Source organism: Salminus brasiliensis, chromosome 6 (genome assembly GCF_030463535.1).
Source record: "Salminus brasiliensis chromosome 6, fSalBra1.hap2, whole genome shotgun sequence".
NCBI lineage: Eukaryota > Metazoa > Chordata > Actinopteri > Characiformes > Bryconidae > Salminus > Salminus brasiliensis.
This window is the reverse complement of record NC_132883.1, coordinates 30,749,422-30,767,667: the sequence shown is the minus strand read 5'-3', so window position 1 is coordinate 30,767,667 and position 18,246 is coordinate 30,749,422. Positions and strand designations below refer to the sequence as shown.

The window sequence follows — 18,246 nt, the reverse complement described above, 5'->3', positions numbered from 1 at the left end:
CCAGCACCTCTGCAGAGTCAGTACGCCTTCTCCTTTTGGCTGCTGGACTTCCTGAGGGGGGACAGGAGGCACTCCTACTGGTAGAGGGAACTGACTGGCTCACAGGGTCAGACTTGGCACAGGAGGGCGCATCATCTTCCCCTTTGTAGGCAACCTCTGTGTCTGAGCCTTTACTTGTTGAGGCCACATCAGCTGGTGGTGCTGGCAGTGGAGCACTTGTGATCCTCCTGAAGGTTTGCCTCCCAGGATGACATGCACTGCCCCAAACCAGCACCATGTGGCTGTGTGGCATAAATATCATATTCCTATAATCTGCCACGACATCCTCACTACAACATTAAACGCTGTTTCAGATACAGGTTTGAGATACAAGTGAGAAACTGAAACTGTGTTAGTCTGAAAAGCATCAATGAGACACGATCACTTACAGATGAATATTTCTAGCTGAAGTAATGATGTACTACATAAAGACTAAACAGATTTTAAGAATCACACAAAAGATTCAGTTATTCCAATAAAATCTGACCAACTCCCACACAGTCCTCTCTGAGAGAAAGATGAAGATTAGAACAAGCTTTACGTTTAGTGACCTGTAGACCTGTAGCAGAAATAGTTAGAGACACAACCACAATAATAGTAATGAACAGCCTGTAATCAGAGCAGGACAGAACAGTGGTGAACTGTAATCAGAGCAGGACAGAACACACAACTGGAGAGTTCTCTGAAAGCTGGTGTAAAGAGAGAAGTTTTTACTCCAGATTTAAAGACTGAGAGTGTGTCTGATTCCTGTAGATTAACAGGGAGATTGTTCCAAAGTTGGGGGCTTTATAAAAGAACGCTCTTCCTCCTGCACTGGTTTTTCTAATATGTGGGACTGATAATAGGCCAGCATCTTGTGAGCAAAGTGTACGTGGAGGGTTGTAAGGTGTAAAAAGTTCCTCCAGATAATGTGGGGTCAGACCATTGAGAGATTAATATGTTAGAAGTATTTTATAATCTGTACTGAATTTAACAGGTAACCAGTGTAAGGATGAAAGAACTGGACTAATATGATCAGATTTCCGTGGCAGCAGCATTCTGAACAAGCTGGAGCTTACGAAGAGATTTACCTGAACTTTCAGCCAAGAAAAAGCTCTCAGAGAATTCAGATGTCAGTCTGTTCAGATGTTTTGGTCCATACCTTCAATACCTTCAACCAGAATCCAGACTCTCATTGGAAGCTATAGGAAGCGTTTAGAGGCTGTTATTTCTGAAAAAGGAGAATCTAATAAATATTGATGTAATTCATCTGTTTGGGTGTCCAAATTTATGCACCTGCCTAATTTCATTTGAATAATTATTGCACTTTCTATAAATCCTATTTACTTTATTTCACTTCTCAAATATCACTGTGTTCGTCTGCTTCATGATCTATTTAACTAAAATTACTGATCTGAACAGCCAATGATTAATAAAGCAAAATCATTCAGAACAGAATTCATTTCCCAGTAAATTCTTACATTTAGAATGGGTTCCTCACTGGGTTTCAAAATCCTCTTTACAGACTGTCTACATTTTCTCCCACCTTATCCTATTCAGCATAGTCTGGTTCTGGTTCTGCCAGCCACCACTACCCCTACAGCTACTAGTCAGTCCTGGCCTGGCACCTTCTTGATGGTCCTGGAGAGAACAATAGACCCCAGACGGCTCAGGTGAAGCTCATCTCGGTGTTAGAGAACCGAATGCAGCCGAAAGCTCTTAGTTGTCCATTAAGTCAGCACAGACGCACCTGTCCCGCAGCCCGCAGTGGAGCGAGAAGAGCTGAGAAAATGGCTCGCTCATTAATCGTTATGTGGTCACGTGGTAGAAGACTATGATCCTGGTGTCTGGCTTTTTCAAAACAGTGTTTTGAAGAACCTGATGCTCGAGCAAAAGCAGTACTTGAACTAGTACATACTGACCTAGCTGTTCCTATAGATCCAGGGTGCAAAAGGGGTTGTAGAGACACTCTGGCGTTTACTGAGGATAACTCGGGTGTAGTCTGTGAACTTCCTGAAAATGAAGGGTGAAAGTGTAGAAGCTACAGAGTGATGCTGGACTGACTTTTCTCCATATGGAACAATAAATGTATTTGTTCAGATAATGGCACAGAGTTCACAGCAAGGGATTTTCAGTCATTGTCTGAATATTTTGATTCTCAGGGTTGATCAAACCAGAGACTTTTTCAGGGATCCAAATTTATTAAAATTTGAAGTTTCGAAGACAACCGTGAGACTGAAATGATCTCAAGGCAATGCTTTGGACATCTTTGTCCTTTGAGTCTGGATCGCTGCAAAAAGTCAATGGTCTAAAACCAATCTGAAAATTGAAATATCAAAAGGGATCCGGATTAAAGTAACCAGAAGGTCTAAGAATACGGCGTTTCGTCTCCTCCTGTTTATTCTAAATTCGTAAGGCAAACAGTCTATTTCATTTACTTACAGTCACCTCGGGTACAGAGTCTCGGAGTCAGTAGAGTGGTGGAGTTGATCAGAAAGAAAGGCATAAGGCTTGAGACCTCAGCACCTTGATCACAACATCTAAAAAATTGGAGAAGCCTATTTGATATGGAAAGGTGAATGCTAGTAGAGATCAAATTACCTAAAGAATTCTGGACATCTGTTGTAATAACCACTGCAGTCAGTCGCAACAAGGACTCAAATATTTAATATAAATATTAAAATGATAAACTCCTAAACAACAACAATGTTAAAACCAATATTCTGACATTACAATTACAAACTATGTGGGGGACAGGTTATGAAGTAGGAGTGTGAGTAGGTGCTGAACAGAGAGATAATGAAGAGCTATAGCTATTGTAGGAACAGGTTATGAAGTATGTTTGTGAGTAGGTGCTGGACATATGATCAGCATTAATGTTAAAGTGCTGATTAAGTATGTGTATCTGAGCAAACATCAGGGCACAGCAGGAGGAACAGGGCACCACAGCACATGCAAAAGAGATAAAGAGAGAAACGAAAGGAAGAAAGAAAGGGTTAGGAGACTTGTGTAAAAAAGCTCTGCTGAGTAGAGGGACAGGCCTGATTCTGGAACATGGATCAATGGACACCTCCATGGCAGGGCATCTCAGTACGAGAGAGAGAGGGGGGGTGGGGGGTGTTAGGATGGTTGTGTTGGAACTCTGCTGAGTAGCGGGACAGGCCCGATACCAAAACACAGGAACTGACCCAAAAAAAGGGCAACGCCAGACAGGCAGCTCAGGAAATGAGGGGGGAGAGAACTAAAATGTTGGCGACGAAGGGTAGATTAGAACTTGGTCTACAACTGGCCAGATCATGGGGGTCCAGATTAGGCTTTTTAATAATGGGCTTTATAATCGCCAATTTAAGAGATTTAGGTCAAGAGATTTCATCCCAAGAGATGCATTAACTATGTCAATTAATGGTTTACCAACCTTTGGCAGTGCCTGTTTAAACAGCGGTGTTTGTACCGGCTCTAATCTACATGATGACGATTTAGAGGAGCTCATTATATTGAGCAAATCGTCTTCTGTAACGGAGCTAAAGTACTGTAGGTATGTAGTGCAGCATTCATCATTGTCTATCGCTGTGGTTTGGGACTGACATTAATGATAAAACAGAGAATATTACACTAAAAATCCAAGGAATTTCATGATGTTGTTGCTGCTAATTTCAGCAGGGATAACTGAGCTAAATTATCCCTGCTGAAGAATAAGAATGAAGCTAGAAGAATGAATTAAACTCGTCATGCCGTCCAATCCTGGCTACTTCCCTTTTTTCATCTGACAGAGAGTCTTTTAATTCTAGAGTAGAAATATCCTGATCTAAATAAGATGCCTCGTCAGTGGACAATTGTGGCAAATCTAAGGAATGGAAAAAGGGGGCAATATTTAAGGTTTCCTTTGGGACATATGGCTTCTGAATATAGAGGCTGTAAAAAGCATCATTGCTTCTTGGTGACAAAGGCAAAAAAAAGGGACAAATCAAATGCAATAGAATTATTCCTAAAGAAATCATTCACTGCTCCCAACAAACCTCTGATCATCCACTGAACCCTGATTCAACATAAGAAATTCGGTTAATTCACTCCTGATTTGAGGGCTTTGAAAGATTTGTGCCTTGCAGATAAAATGTATTGCTTAGTGCTCGGATTAAGTTAAGGTGAAAACCGTCTGTGGTGGTGGAGGCACCCTCTGCTTTTCCAGGCCACAGGCAGCCTCCAGCCTCGTCTTCAGTCGGTGGAGTTTGGACTGCCTCTACAACAGCAGCAGTCAAGCTTAACGACCTCCTTGCAGAGCACCTGGAGATCTTACACCTCCGGGGTCGCCAAGTTCCTCCAGAGTAAACGCAGATAGAAACACACAACGGTCAGGGAGAGAGTACTGTACAGTATGTTCATCAAAACCATCTGGAGACAAATAAAACAATGTAAAAATGGAGGATTCTTCTATTCAGCCTTGGACAGAGCTCCATGTAACGCATCAGGTTCTCTGCTCTGTCAGATCAAGAATATTCTACTGGGTCTATTTTAAGAGGAATAGACCTATACTAGGACTAGCAGCAGAAAACCCTGAATCTGTACATTGTAGGTTTAGACTGAAAGCTCCCAATAAGTCACGTTCTAGTAAATTTTGTTTTACTGATCTATTACCCAATTTCACCTTCACAAGACTGCAAAAATGTTGAGTGGTAAGCCTGAAACATCCACTGTTAGAATTGTGTCCGTACTGATGGATATGGGTACTGACTCCTTCATAAGTACTGAAACTGTTGTACTCACTATCTTATTTGGCACAGTCACCTCGGGTACAGAGTCTCGGAGTCAGTAGAGTGCCTGAATTGACTCAGAATCACTCATTGGGATGACGGCGGCCGCCTCTGTCTGTTTCTGATCCTGTCTCTGAAAACTCTGGACCCAGAGGAATATTGGGATCTCGGTGGAACCTCCAAAACTGTGGTAGTGGGATTTGCTTCTCTGCACTTAAAGAATCAACTCAATCAGTCAGTCTTAGGAATGTAGAGAAACACTTTAATCCTGCAGTAAACGTAACGCCGGTGGAAGACTTCAGAACGGAGTCTGACAAAAACACCTTGCTGTACAGTCAGTCAGTTACACTTGTCAGTAAGTGGGCGGAAGGGAGGGGGAGGTGTCTGGGGGGTTAAAGACGATGATCCTGGTGTCTGACTTTTTCTGAACAGTGTACAGAAGTGTACAGCAGTGCTTCTTCAGGGCCAAGCTGCATCAGGAGAATAGTGGAGAACGATGGTGACAAAGCCACCTTGCAATGTCCGGAACACGGGCACCTGCAAAACAGGAGACCGCAGCATTACTGTTCAGGGTTTTTACAGAAGAATCTCCAAGAGTGAGAACACCGCCCTGAGGACTCGGGTGAGGTGAAGAGCTGAGGTCCTCGAACCAGCTGGCAGATGTGAAAAACGGCTGAAGTGGTGGAACAGTCCTCGGCTTTTCCCAGCCACGCTGACACTTCCAGGCCCTCTCAGGCGCGGGAGAGGAGACGCTGACCCTCTGTGTCCCCCGCGGTCACGATGGAGGTGACGGGCAGCCCCAGCCTTGTCTTCCGCCAGTGGAGTTTGGACTGCCTCTACAACAGCAGCTGGATCTGCCGTAATGGATCTTGACGACCTCCTGAAGAGCTCCTGAGTAAAAACACAGAAGATAAAACAAATAAAAAGACATAGCCACAAAAATAGTACCAAGTCCCCCATTAAGTACCAAGACAGAAACTGAACCAAAAAAGGGCAACTCCAGACAGGCAGCTCAGGACATGAGGAGAGAGAGAAAATGAAGATTAGAACAAGCTTTACGTGTAGTGCCCTGTAGACCTGTAGCAGAAATAGTTAGAGACACAACCACAATAATAGTAATAAACAGCCTGTAATCAGAGCAGGACAGAATAGTGGTGAACTGTAATCAGAGCAGGACAGAACACAGAACTGGAGAGTTCTCTGAAAGCTGGTGTAAAGAGAGAAGTTTTTACTCCAGATTTAAAGACTGAGAGTGTGTCTGATTCCTGTACATTAACAGGGAGGTTGTTCCAAAGTTGGGGGCTTTATAAAAGAACGCTCTTCCTCCTGCACTGGTTTTTCTAATATGTTGGACCGATAATAGGCCAGCATCTTGTGAGCGGAGTGTACGTGGAGGGTTGTAAGGTGTAAAAATTTGGGCAACTATGATAATTTTGACGATTTTCCTTTATAAAATTAATGGTTATTCAGATCATCAATTTCAGTTGAATACATCAAAGTAGATGAACACAGTGATATTTGAGAAGAGAAATGAAGTTTATAGGATTTACAGAAAGTGTGCAATAATTATTTAAACAAAATTAGGCAGGTGCATAAATGTGGGCACCCTTGTTTTATTGATTTGAATACCTTTAGCACAAACTATTAAAACACTAAATTTGTTTTCTAAGCTCATTGACCCTTGACCTACATATACAGGTGAATCCAATTATGAGAAGGAGGTTAAAGTGGCCAGTTGCAAGTTTTTCTCCTCTTCTTCTCTGAAGAGTGGAAACATGGGAGCCTCAAAACAACTCACAAATGACCTGAAAACAAAGATCGTTCAACATCATGGTTTAGGGGAAGGATACAAAAAGCTCTCTCAGATTTCAGCTGTCAGTTTCCACTGTGACATTGTAGTGTTTAGACTGTAGGTTAAGGTTTAGACTGAAAGCCCCCAATAAGTCACTTCCTAGTAAATTCAGGGGGCAATGTATGGAGACTATAAAACCAGTGTTTTACTGTTCTATTACCCAATTTCACCCAATTTAAAATAACTTCATTGACAATGGCTGCTTTAGGGGCTAGAGATCGTATATTTAACAGCCCAAATTTAACAGTAGAACTGCTTGTACTTGGAAAGATGGAAGAATTTATATAAATTCTAATAAGATTTTTAAAGCAGATTTTCCGACGTTACAATTACAAACCATGACAGTCTCAATACTGCAGGATTTGAGTGAAATGCTCAGAGTATCACTGATCTATTACGTTTTAATAGAAGCAGAAATGTGACAGAATAAATGGGTGGAAACATGTAAATCACTTACCTGCCAATTATGCAGTTCATTAACCTGACAGTGTGACTGGGAGGGGTCAGTCAGTCCTGGTCTGGCACCTTCTTTATGTTCCCGGAGAGAACGATGTACCCCAGGCGGCTCAGGTGAAAAGGCGTACGACCTCAGCAGCTCTATATATGAATTTCAATGACTCTACGCTGAGAGAGAGAAAGCATAACCTTTCAAAGAGGAGAGTATGTGGAGCAGCATGCTACACTTACAAACATGACAGATAGAAGCTAGAGTCAAAATGTGAAAGGGAGTCTTTGTAGGGACAGACAAGAACAGTCCATCATACCTAGTCTACTATCCAGACACAGGGAAAGCCCTTAAACACAGGCTTGTGAAATTTCATACAAAGTGTGTTAAAGAACAGCAAACCCAGACTGACCAGTCAATGAAAGCTGATGATCCCAAGATGAGATGGGTGCACCCCCCCATTCCAACAGCCAGCAGTGTTGATCAGACTCCAGAAGAGGTTCAAGAGTCCAAAACTGATGCTCAAGATGATGCTCAAACAGAGGGAGACAGACATGGTACACACGTTTCAAAGAGAGATGGGAAAGCACTTCAGGACTGGGTGTCAGATACTGACCAAATTAATTTTTAATACAAGCAGAGAAATTACAGAATAAATGGTTATTAAAATAGAAAAACTATGTAAAATTACTTACCTGCCAACTATTCAGTTCACCAACATCAGGAACTCGCTGCATCGGGAGGAGAACAGTAGAGAATGATTGTGTCAAAGGCATCACGCTGCCACAGTGCCAAGGGAAGCAACATGGCGAAGTTAGCATCTGGAAAACAGGAGACAGTGGTGTCACTCTTTTGGCTCGATACTTTTAAGTGGTTTTCAGTAGAATCTCCATCAATGAGAACACTGCCCTGAGGGGTTGTCCTTGAGGTATGAAGCAGGTGAAGGCTGCTGAGTAGAGGGACAGGCCTGATACTAAGACGCAGGAACTGAACCAAAAAAGGGCAACTCCAGACAGGCAGCTCAGGACATGAGGGGAGAGAGAAAAAGATGAAGATTATTTAAACAAAATTAGGCAGGTGCATAAATGTGGGCACCCTTGTTGTTTTATTGATTTGAATACCTTTAGCACTAATTATTAAAATACTACATTTGTTTTGTAAGCTCACTGACCCTTGACCTACATATACAGGTGAATCCAATTATGAGAAGGAGGTTGCAAGTTTTTCTCCTCTTCTTCTCTGAAGAGTGGAAACATGGGACCCTCAAAACAACTCACAAATGACCTGAAAAGAAAGATCGTTCAACATCATGGTTTTGGGGAAGGATACAAAAAGCTCTCTCAGATTTCAGCTGTCAGTTTCCACTGTGAGGAACATGGTGACGAAATCGAAGACCACAGGCGCAGTTCTAGTCACGGCCCGAAGTGGCAGGCCAAGAAAAGGCGAAGGATGGTGAGAACAGTCATAGTCAACCCACAGACCAGCTCCAAAGACCTACATCATCATCTTGCTGCATCGTTCAACTATTCAGCGCAACGACCCGAAACACTGCTCAAAATCTACTAAGGCACTCATGCAGAGGAACAAGGACATTCTGGAACGGCCATCTCAATCCCCAGACCTGAATATTACAGAAAATCTGGGGTGTGATTTAAAGCGGGCTGTCTTTGCTCAGAAACCATGAAACCTGATTGAACTGGAGATATTTTGTAAAGAACGTCCAAAATACCTTCAACCAGAATCCAGACTCTCATTGGAAGCAATAGGAAGCGTTTGGAGGCTATTATTTCTGCAAAAGGAGGATCTACTAAATATTGCAATCTCGCAGAACAGTCTGATTTCCCACAATTAAAACAAGCACATTCTCTCCTACCTTCAATCTCGCCTGCTCCAGAGTCCCCTGCCTCAGTCCGTTTGTACATTAACTAAGCTTGTAACAATGTCTCCTTATGTGTTAATTTCATGTGTATAGTCTGAACTCTTTGGGTATTATAAACTCTACTCCCTTGTCTTATAACCATCGAAATCTCGTATTTGAACAGTCCAGAAAAACAACATTTATTTCCAAAATCTTGATTTAAACCTTTTCATTTTCTAAAAAATGAATTTGGATCCCTTTACAAGATTCTCTAGGTTGAACAGTACTGAATTAAATCTCCTAAAATCTTGTCTGTTTAAACCAGAGAATTTTTCAGGGATCCAAACTTAGTAAAATTTGAAGTTTCTGAGATAACAGTGAGACTGAAATGATCTTAAGGCAACGCTTTGGACATCTTCGTCCTTTGAGTCCGGATCGCTGCAAAAAGTCAAATGGTCTAAAACAAATATGAAAATTCCGGATTAAAGTAACCTGAAAGTCTGAAAGAATACGGCGTCTCGTCTCCTCCTGTTTATTCTAAATTCGTAAGGCAAGTGGTCTAATTAATTTGCTTGCAGTCACCTCGGGTACAGAGTCTCGGAGTCAGTAGAGCGCCTCAATTGACTCAGAATCACTCATTGGGATGACGGCGGCCGCCTCTGTCGGTTTCTGATCCTGTCTCTGAAAACTCTGGACCCAGAGGAATATTGGGATCTCGGGGGAACCTCAAACTGTGAAAAAATGCCAGAGAAGCAAATCCCACTACCAAAGTAACAAAAGCCACCATCTGTCTGTTCCTGAAAACAACGGATACACAGAATATTGAAACGTCTAGTGACACACAGTGAAACACACAGTGGACAGTGAGCTCACATCCCTGGAGTGGTGGGCAGCCATTGCCACTCTTTAGCAAGGCCTTCATCTTCTTTTGTGGGCGCTGCAGCAGTTTGACAAGCCCAGGCATCAAACCCACAACACTGTCATCAATAGCCCAGAGCCCTAACCACTGAGCCACCACTGCCCCCTACAGCCACCACTGCCCCCTACAGCTGCTACTCAGTCCTGGCCTGGCACCTTCTTGATGTTCCTGGAGAGAACAATGGACCCCAGACGGCTCAGGTGTAGCTCATCTTTGTGTTAGAGAACCGAACACAGCCGAAAGCTCTCCTAGTTGTCCACGAAGTCAGCACAGACGCACCTGTCCCGCAGCCAGCAGTGGAGCGAGAAGAGCTGAGGAAATGGCTCGCTCACTAATCCTTATGTGGTCAGGGGGTAGAAGACGATGATCCTGGTGTCTGGCTTTTTCAAAACAGTGTCCAGAAGCGTACGGCAGTGCTTCTTCAGGGCCACGCTGCATCAGGCGGAGAATAGTGGAGAACGATGGTGACAAAGCCACCTGGCAATGTCTGGGACACGGGCACCTGCAAAACAATGGACACCTCCATGGCAGGGCATCTTCGTGAGCGAGAGAGAGCGAGAGAGAGAGCGGGGGGTGTTAGGATGGTTGTGTTGGAACTCTGCTGAGTAGCGGGACAGGCCCGATACCAAAACGCAGGAACTGACCCAAAAAAGGGCAACTCCAGACAGGCAGCTCAGGACATGAGGGGGGAGAGATCTAAAATGTTGGCGACGAAGGGTAGATTAGAACTTGGTCTATAACTGGCCAGGTCATGGGGGTCCAGATTAGGCTTTTTAATAATGGGCTTTATAATCGCCAATTTAAGAGATTTAGGTATGAAGTTCATCCCAAGAGATGCATTAACTATGTCCATTAATGGTTTACCAACCTTTGGCAGTGCCTGTTTAAACAACAGTGTTTGTACCGGCTCTAATCTACATGATGACGATTTAGAGGAGCTCATTATATTGAGCAAATCGTCTTCTGTAACGGAGCTAAAGTACTGTAGGTATGTAGTGCAGCATTCATCATTGTCTATCGCTGTGGTTTGGGACTGATATTGATGATAAAATAGAGAATATTACACTAAAAATCCAAAGAATTTCATGATGTTGTTGCTGCTAATTTCAGCAGGGATAACTGAGCTAATTATCCCTGCTGAAGAATAAGAATGAAGCTAGAAGAATAAATTAAACTTGTCATGCCGTCCAATCCTGGCTACTTCCCTTTTTTCATCTGAAAGAGGGTCTTTTAATTCTGGAGTAGAAATATCCTGATCTAAATAAGATGCCTCGTCAGTGTACAATTGTGGCAAATCTAAGGAATGGAAAAACGGGGCAATATTTAAGGTTTCCTTTGGGACATCTGGCTTCTGAATATAGAGGCTGTAAAAAGCATCATTGCTTCTTGGTGACAAAGGCAAAAAAAAGGGACAAAATCAAATGCAATAGAATTATTCCTAAAGAAATCATTCACTGCTCCCAACAAACCTCTGATCGTCCACTGAACCCTGATTCAACATAAGAAATTCGGTTAATTCACTCCTGATTTGAGGGCTTTGAAAGATTTGTGCCTTGCAGATAATGTTTATGTCTTAGTGCTCGGATTAAGATGCTGCCAGCAGTCGAGTAAAGACAAGGCGGTAATACATAGCTTAAGCTTGAAACTAGCAGCCAGCTGATCGAGAAATATCACCCCCTGATCTGTTTAATTAATAAATGATTAATGACTACTCATATCTGCTCCCACCACTAACTGAAAGTCCACTAGATTTGTTAGATAATCCAACAGAAAAGAAAAACTGGGATCTCTTGGATTTGGAGCGTGAACTGAAAAAGGTCATTTTCTCATTTCTTACTTTTGTTGTAATGTGTCTTATTCTCCTTTCTTCATCCCGTCCTTGGTTTTAAATAGTAACCACCCAATTCCTCTGTACCAAGATAAGAACTCCTTTATTTGTAGTATTTGCAGCTGCAAAAGAAGCAACTCTATAGAATTTATTGCATTTGGGAATATTAACATCTCTCAAATGGGATTCTTAATCAGACCAAACTTGCACGTTTAAGAGGCTCATTTAGACCATTAAAATGTTCCAGCTCAAGACATTCAAAACCATAAAGATTCAAAATAAACTGAAGTATAACTGGTACTAGTAGCCAAACTTTGAGCTGCTTCTTGATAAAACTGTTAGGGTCGTCTTTCTCTGCGCCCTCCGGGAGACAGACACAGTCTCCATACTGCAGGGTTTGTCTGAGATACACTGAGGGACACTGATATATTACTTTTCAAAACAAGCAGAGAAATGACAGAATAAATTATAAACTCCAGTAAATCATGTAAATTAATAACCTGCCCACTATCCAGTTGCCTAACCTGGCGTCCTGTCTTTTTCCGAGTGGTGTCCAGAAGTGTGTGGCAGAGCTCCTTCAGGGCTTCACTGAAGCGGGCAGAGAAAAGTGGAGAATGATGGTACAGAAGCCACCTGGCAATATCCAGGACTCCTGAGGAGGGGGAAAAAAGAAAATAAATAAATAAATAAAAAAGAAAAAGATTGAGGCGTTCCTCTTTGGTCCCGATACTTTAAAGGGTTTTACAGTAGAACCTCCAACAATGGAAACACTGCCCTGAGGAGTTGTCCTCGGTGAGGGAGAAGGTGAAGGCGAAGAACTGATGACCTCTCGCCAGTTAGTTAAGGTGAAAACCGTCTGTGGTGGTGGAGGCGCCCTCTGCTTTTCCAGGCCACGGGCAGCCTCCAGCCTCGTCTTCAGTCGGTGGAGTTTGGACTGCCTCTACAACAGCAGCAGTCAAGCTTAACGACCTCCTTGCAGAGCGCCTGGAGATCTTGCACCTCCGCGGTCGCCAAGTTCCTCCAGAGTAAACGCAGATAGAAACACACACACACATAAGGGTCAGTGAGAGAGTACTGTACAGTATGTTCATCAAAACCATCTGAAGACAAATAAAACAATGTAAAAATGGAGGATTCTTCTATTCAACCTTGGGCAGAGCTCCATGTGACGTATCAGGTTCTCTGCTCTGTCAGATCAAGAATATTCTACTGGGTCTATTTTAAGAGGAAATATCCCTATACTAGGACTAGCAGCAGAAAAACATGAATCTGTACATTGTAGGTTTAGACTGAAAGCTCCCAATAAGTCACGTTCTAGTAAATTTTGTGTTTTACTGTTCTATTACCCAATTTCACCTTCACAGGACTGCAAAAATGTTGAGTGATAAGCCTGAAACATCCACTGTTAGAACTGTGTCCGTACTGACGGATATGGGTACTGACTCCTTCATAAGTACTGAAACTGTTGTACTCACTTCATCTTATTTGGCACAGTCACCTTGGGTACAGAGTCTCGGAGTCAGTAGAGCGCCTGAACTGCCTCAGAATCACTCATTGGGATGACGGCGGCCGCCTCTGTCTGTTTCTGATCCTGTCTCTGAAAACTCTGGACCCAGAGGAATGTTGGGATCTTGGTGGAACCTCCAAAACTGTGGTAGTGGGATTTGCTTCTCTGCACTTAAAGAATCAACTCGATCAGTCAGTGTTAGGAATGTAGAAACACTTTAATCCTGTACTAAACGTAACGCCGGTAGAAGACTTCAGAACTGAGTCTGACAAAAACACCTTGCTGTACAGTCAGTCAGTTACACTTGTCGGTAAGTGGGCGGAAGGGGGGGGGGGGTTCTGGGGGGTTGAAGACGACGATCCTGGTGTCTGGCTTTTTCTGAACAGTATACAGAAGCGTACGGCAGTGCTTCTTCAGGGCCAAGCTGCATCAGGAGGAGAATAGTGGAGAACGATGGTGACAAAGCCACCTGGCAATGTCTGGGACACGGGCACCTGCAAAACAGGAGACCGCAGCATTACTGTACCAAGTCCCCCATTAAGTACCAAGACACAGAAACGGAACCAAAAAAGGGCAACTCCAGACAGGCAGCTCAGGACATGAGGACAGAGAGAAAAAGATGAAGATTAGAACAAGCTTTACGTTTAGTGACCTGTAGCAGAAACAGTTAGAGACACAACCACAATAATAGTAATAAACAGCCTATAATCAGAGCAGGACAGAACAGTGGTGAACTGTAATCAGAGCAGGACAGAACACAGAACTGGAGAGTTCTCTGAAAGCTGGTGTAAAGAGAGAAGTTTTTACTCCAGATTTAAAGACTGAGAGTGTGTCTGATTCCTGTAGATTAACAGGGAGGTTGTTCCACAGTTGGGGGCTTTATAAAAGAACGCTCTTCCTCCTGCACTGGTTTTTCTAATACGTTGGACCGATAATAGGCCAGCATCTTGTGAGTGGAGTGTACGTGGAGGGTTGTAAGGTGTAAAAAGTTCCTCCAGATAATGTGGGGTCAGACCATTGAGAGATTAATATGTTAGAAGTATTTTATAATCTGTACTGAATTTAACAGGTAACCAGTGTAAGGATGAAAGAACTGGACTAATATGATCAGATTTCCTAGCTCTAGTTCGTACCCTGGCAGCAGCATTCTGAACAAGCTGGATCTTATGAAGCGATTTACCTGGACTTCCAGCCTACAGTGCACTGCAGTCCAGCCTTGAGGTTCTGAATGCGTGCACCAGCTTCTCAGCTTCCCCCTGGGATAGTATGCTGCGGAGTTTAGCAAATGTTGCGTAAATGAAAGAAAGCAGTTTTAAAAATACTGCATACAGTGGTGTGAAAAACTTTGGCCACCCCTGATAATTTTGATGATTTTCCTTTATAAAATTAATGGTTATTCAGATCATCAATTTCAGTTGAATACATCAAAGTAGATGAACACAGTGATATTTGAGAAGAGAAATGAAGTTTATAGGATTTACAGAAAGTGTGCAATAATTATTTAAACAAAATTAGGCAGGTGCACAAATGTGGGCACCCTTGTTTTATTGATTTGAATACCTTTAGCACTAACTATTAAAACACTACATTTGTTTTCTAAGCTCATTGACCTTTGACCTACATATACATGTGAATCCAATTATGAGAAGGAGGTTAAGGTGGCCAAATCTCCTCTTTGCATCTTCTCTGAAGAGTGGAAACATGGGAGCCTTAAAACAACTCACAAATGACCTGAAAACAAAGACTGTTCAACATCATGGTTTAGGGGAAGGATACAAAAATCTCAGATTTCAGCTGTCAGTTTCAATCGTATCTGTTACTGAACTCATTTCATATGAAACCTTCACAAGTATTAAAAGCAGCAGTAGGTGGAGGATCATCTGTCCATTAATATATTTACTGAACTGTGGTAAAATATTGTAGATAACTCTCTTCATCTATATGTTTAAAACATTATAAGCAGCCATTATGTAGCAGCATGCTACACTTACAAACATGACAGATAGAAGCTAGAGTCAAAATGTGAAAGGGAGTCTTTGTAGGGACAGACAAGAACAGTCCATCATACCTAGTCTACTATCCAGACACAGGGAAAGTCCTTAAACACAGGCTTGTGAAATTTCATACAAAGCGTTTTAAAGAACAGCAAACCCCGACTGACCAGTCAATGAAAGCTGATGATCCCAAGATGAGAGGGGTGTACCCCCCATTCCAACAGCCAGCAGTGTTGATCAGACTCCAGAAGAGGTTCAAGAGTCTTAAACTGATGCTCAAACAGAGGGAGACAGACATTGTACACACTTTTCAAAGAGAGATAGGAAAGCACCTCAGGACTGGGTGTCAGATACTGAAGATCAGACACTGACCAAATTCATTTTTAATACAAGCAGAGAAATTACAGAATAAATGGTTATTAAAATAGAAAAACTACATAAAATTACTTACCTGCCAACTATTCAGTTCACCAACATCAGGAACTCGCTGCATCGGGAGGAGAACAGTAGAGAATGATTGTGCCAAAGGCATCACGCTGCCACAGTGCCAAGGGAAGCAACCTGGCGAAGTTGGCATCTGGAAAACAGGAGACAGTGGTGTTACTCTTGGGGCTCGATACTTTTAAGTGGTTTTCAGTAGAATCTCCATCAATGAGAACACTGCCCTGAGGGGTTGTCCTTGAGGGATGAAGCAGGTGAAGGCTGCTGAGTAGAGGGACAGGCCTGATACTAAGACGCAGGAACTGAACCAAAAAAGGGCAACTCCAGACAGGCAGCTCAGGACATGAGGGGAGAGAGAAAAAGATGAAGATTATTTAAACAACATTAGGCAGGTGCATAAATGTGGGCACCCTTGTTGTTTTATTGATTTGAATACCTTTAGCACTAATTATTAAAACACTACATTTGTTTTGTAAGCTCATTGACCCTTGACCTACATATACAGGCGAATCCAATTATGAGAAGGAGGTTAAAGTGGCCAGTTGCAAGTTTTTCTCCTCTTCTTCTCTGAAGAGTGGAAACATGGGAGCCTCAAAACAACTCATAAATGACCTGAAAAGAAAGATCGTTCAACATCATGGTTTAGGGGAAGGATACAAAAAGCTCTCTCAGATTTCAGCTGTCAGTTTCCACTGTGAGGAACATGGTGAGGAAATGGAAGACCACAGGCACAGTTCTAGTCACGGCCCGAAGAGGCAGGCCAAGAAAAGCGAAGGATGGTTAGAACAGTCAGTCAACCCACAGACCAGCTCCAAAGACCTACATCATCATCTTGCTGCAGATGGAGTCACTGTGCATCGTTCAACTATTCAGTGTAATGACGCGAAACACTGCTCAAAATCTACTAAGGCACTCATGCAGAGGAACAAGGACATTCTGGAACGGCCATCTCAGTCCCCAGACCTGAAAAATCTGGAAAATCTGGGGTGTGATTTAAAGCAGGCTGTCCTTGCTCAGAAACCATGAAACCTAACTGAACTGGAGATGTTTTGTAAAGAACGTCCAAAATACCTTCAACCAGAATCCAGACGCTCATTGGAAGCAATAGGAAGCGTTTGGAGGCTATTATTTCTGCAAAAGGAGGATCTACTAAATATTGCAATCTCGCAAAACAGTCCAATTTCCCACAATTAAAACAAGCACATTCTCTCCTACCTTCAAGCTGGTCTGCTCTAGAGTCCCCTGCCTCAGTCCAGCAGTACATTAACTGAGCTTGTAACAAGGTCTTCTTTTTATTTATTTCCCGTGTATAGTCTGAACTCTTTGGGTATTATAAACTCTGCTCCCTTGTCTTATAACCTTCAAAATGTCTGATTTCAACAGTCCTGAAATTTTTTTTTTCCCCCCAAAACCTTGATTTAAAATCTTTACATTTTCTAACAAATAAATTCAGATCCCTTTACAAAAGATTGAACAGTACTGAGAATTAAATATCCTAAAATCTTGTCTTAGAAACTTAATTTGAATAAATCTGAAATTCTGAAAAAGTCTATGAGAACAACCCTGAGAATCAAAATATTCCAAGACAAAATCTTAGACTCTTCCAATTTAAAACAAATCTGGATCCAGAGAAATTCTCAGTTCAGACAACAGTGAGACTGAAATGATCTTAAGGCAATGCTTTGGACATCTTCGTCCTGAGTCCGGATAGCTGCAAAAAGTCAATGGTCTAAAACAAATGTGAAAATGAAAATATCAAAGGGGTCCGGATTAAAGCAACCTGAAGGTCTAAGAATACAGCGTCTCGTCTCTTCCTGTTTATTCTAAATTTGTAAGACAAGCAGTCTAATTAATTGGGTTACAGTCACCTCGGGTACAGAGTCTCGGAGTCAGTAGAGCGCCTGAATTGACTCAGAATCACTCATTGGGATGACGGCGGCCGCCTCTGTCTGTTTCTGATCCTGTCTCTGAAAACTCTGGACCCAGAGGAATATTGGGATCTTGGTGGAACCTCCAAAACTGTGGCAGTGGGATTTGCTTCTCTGCACTTAAAAAATCAACTCGATCAGTCAGTCTTAGGAATGTAGAGAAACACTGTAATCCTGCAGTAAACGTAACGCTGGTGGAAGACTTCAGAACTGAAAAAAAAACAATAACTCGGACCCTCTACCTACTGCTGCTTTAATACATCTGTATATACATCAATATATTTACTGAATGGTGGTAAAATAAGGTGGATAACTCTCCTCATCTATATGTTTAAAACACATTATAATTCAGATTAAAATAGTGCATTCATTACACTGGAGAGGCAAGGCTGGCAGAATTGGTTTAAAACATGAATCTAATGTGTGATCGATGTCAAACAGACTCAACAACACAGGCACACGTTTTGGTTTTGTCTAAAAATGACTGAAGACTCAAACATGATTCCAAAAGACAAACAGACGATCCAGCCTTCCCCTACAACAGCAATATTCGGGGTGACTCCTCAAGGGCTTTATCTGGGTAAATCTTGTTCAAAAGGTGCTGGCTAAGACTGCTTAGATTACTTAAAGGAAAAGAGAAAAACCCTCCTACCTAAAATTGGGTGCAGTGGTAAATTTAATACTACTTGGTTAGAGTTTTAAGTACAT

At 42.3% G+C, this 18,246-nt stretch overlaps 1 long non-coding RNA gene across 2 annotated transcripts; it reads right to left on the bottom strand.

The window, feature by feature from the left end:
- Positions 1-4,708: 4,708 nt before the first annotated feature.
- Positions 4,709-7,895, bottom strand: LOC140556896 (uncharacterized). 2 transcript variants are annotated; one of them, XR_011979773.1, is made up of 4 exons: positions 7,759-7,895; positions 7,476-7,596; positions 7,076-7,242; positions 4,709-5,657 (listed from the first exon to the last, which is right to left on the bottom strand). It is a non-coding gene; the product is annotated as an uncharacterized lncRNA (long non-coding RNA). The 2 variants fall into 2 exon arrangements; XR_011979772.1 differs by lacking the exon at positions 7,759-7,895 and having other exon boundaries at positions 7,476-7,752.
- Positions 7,896-18,246: the final 10,351 nt, after the last annotated feature.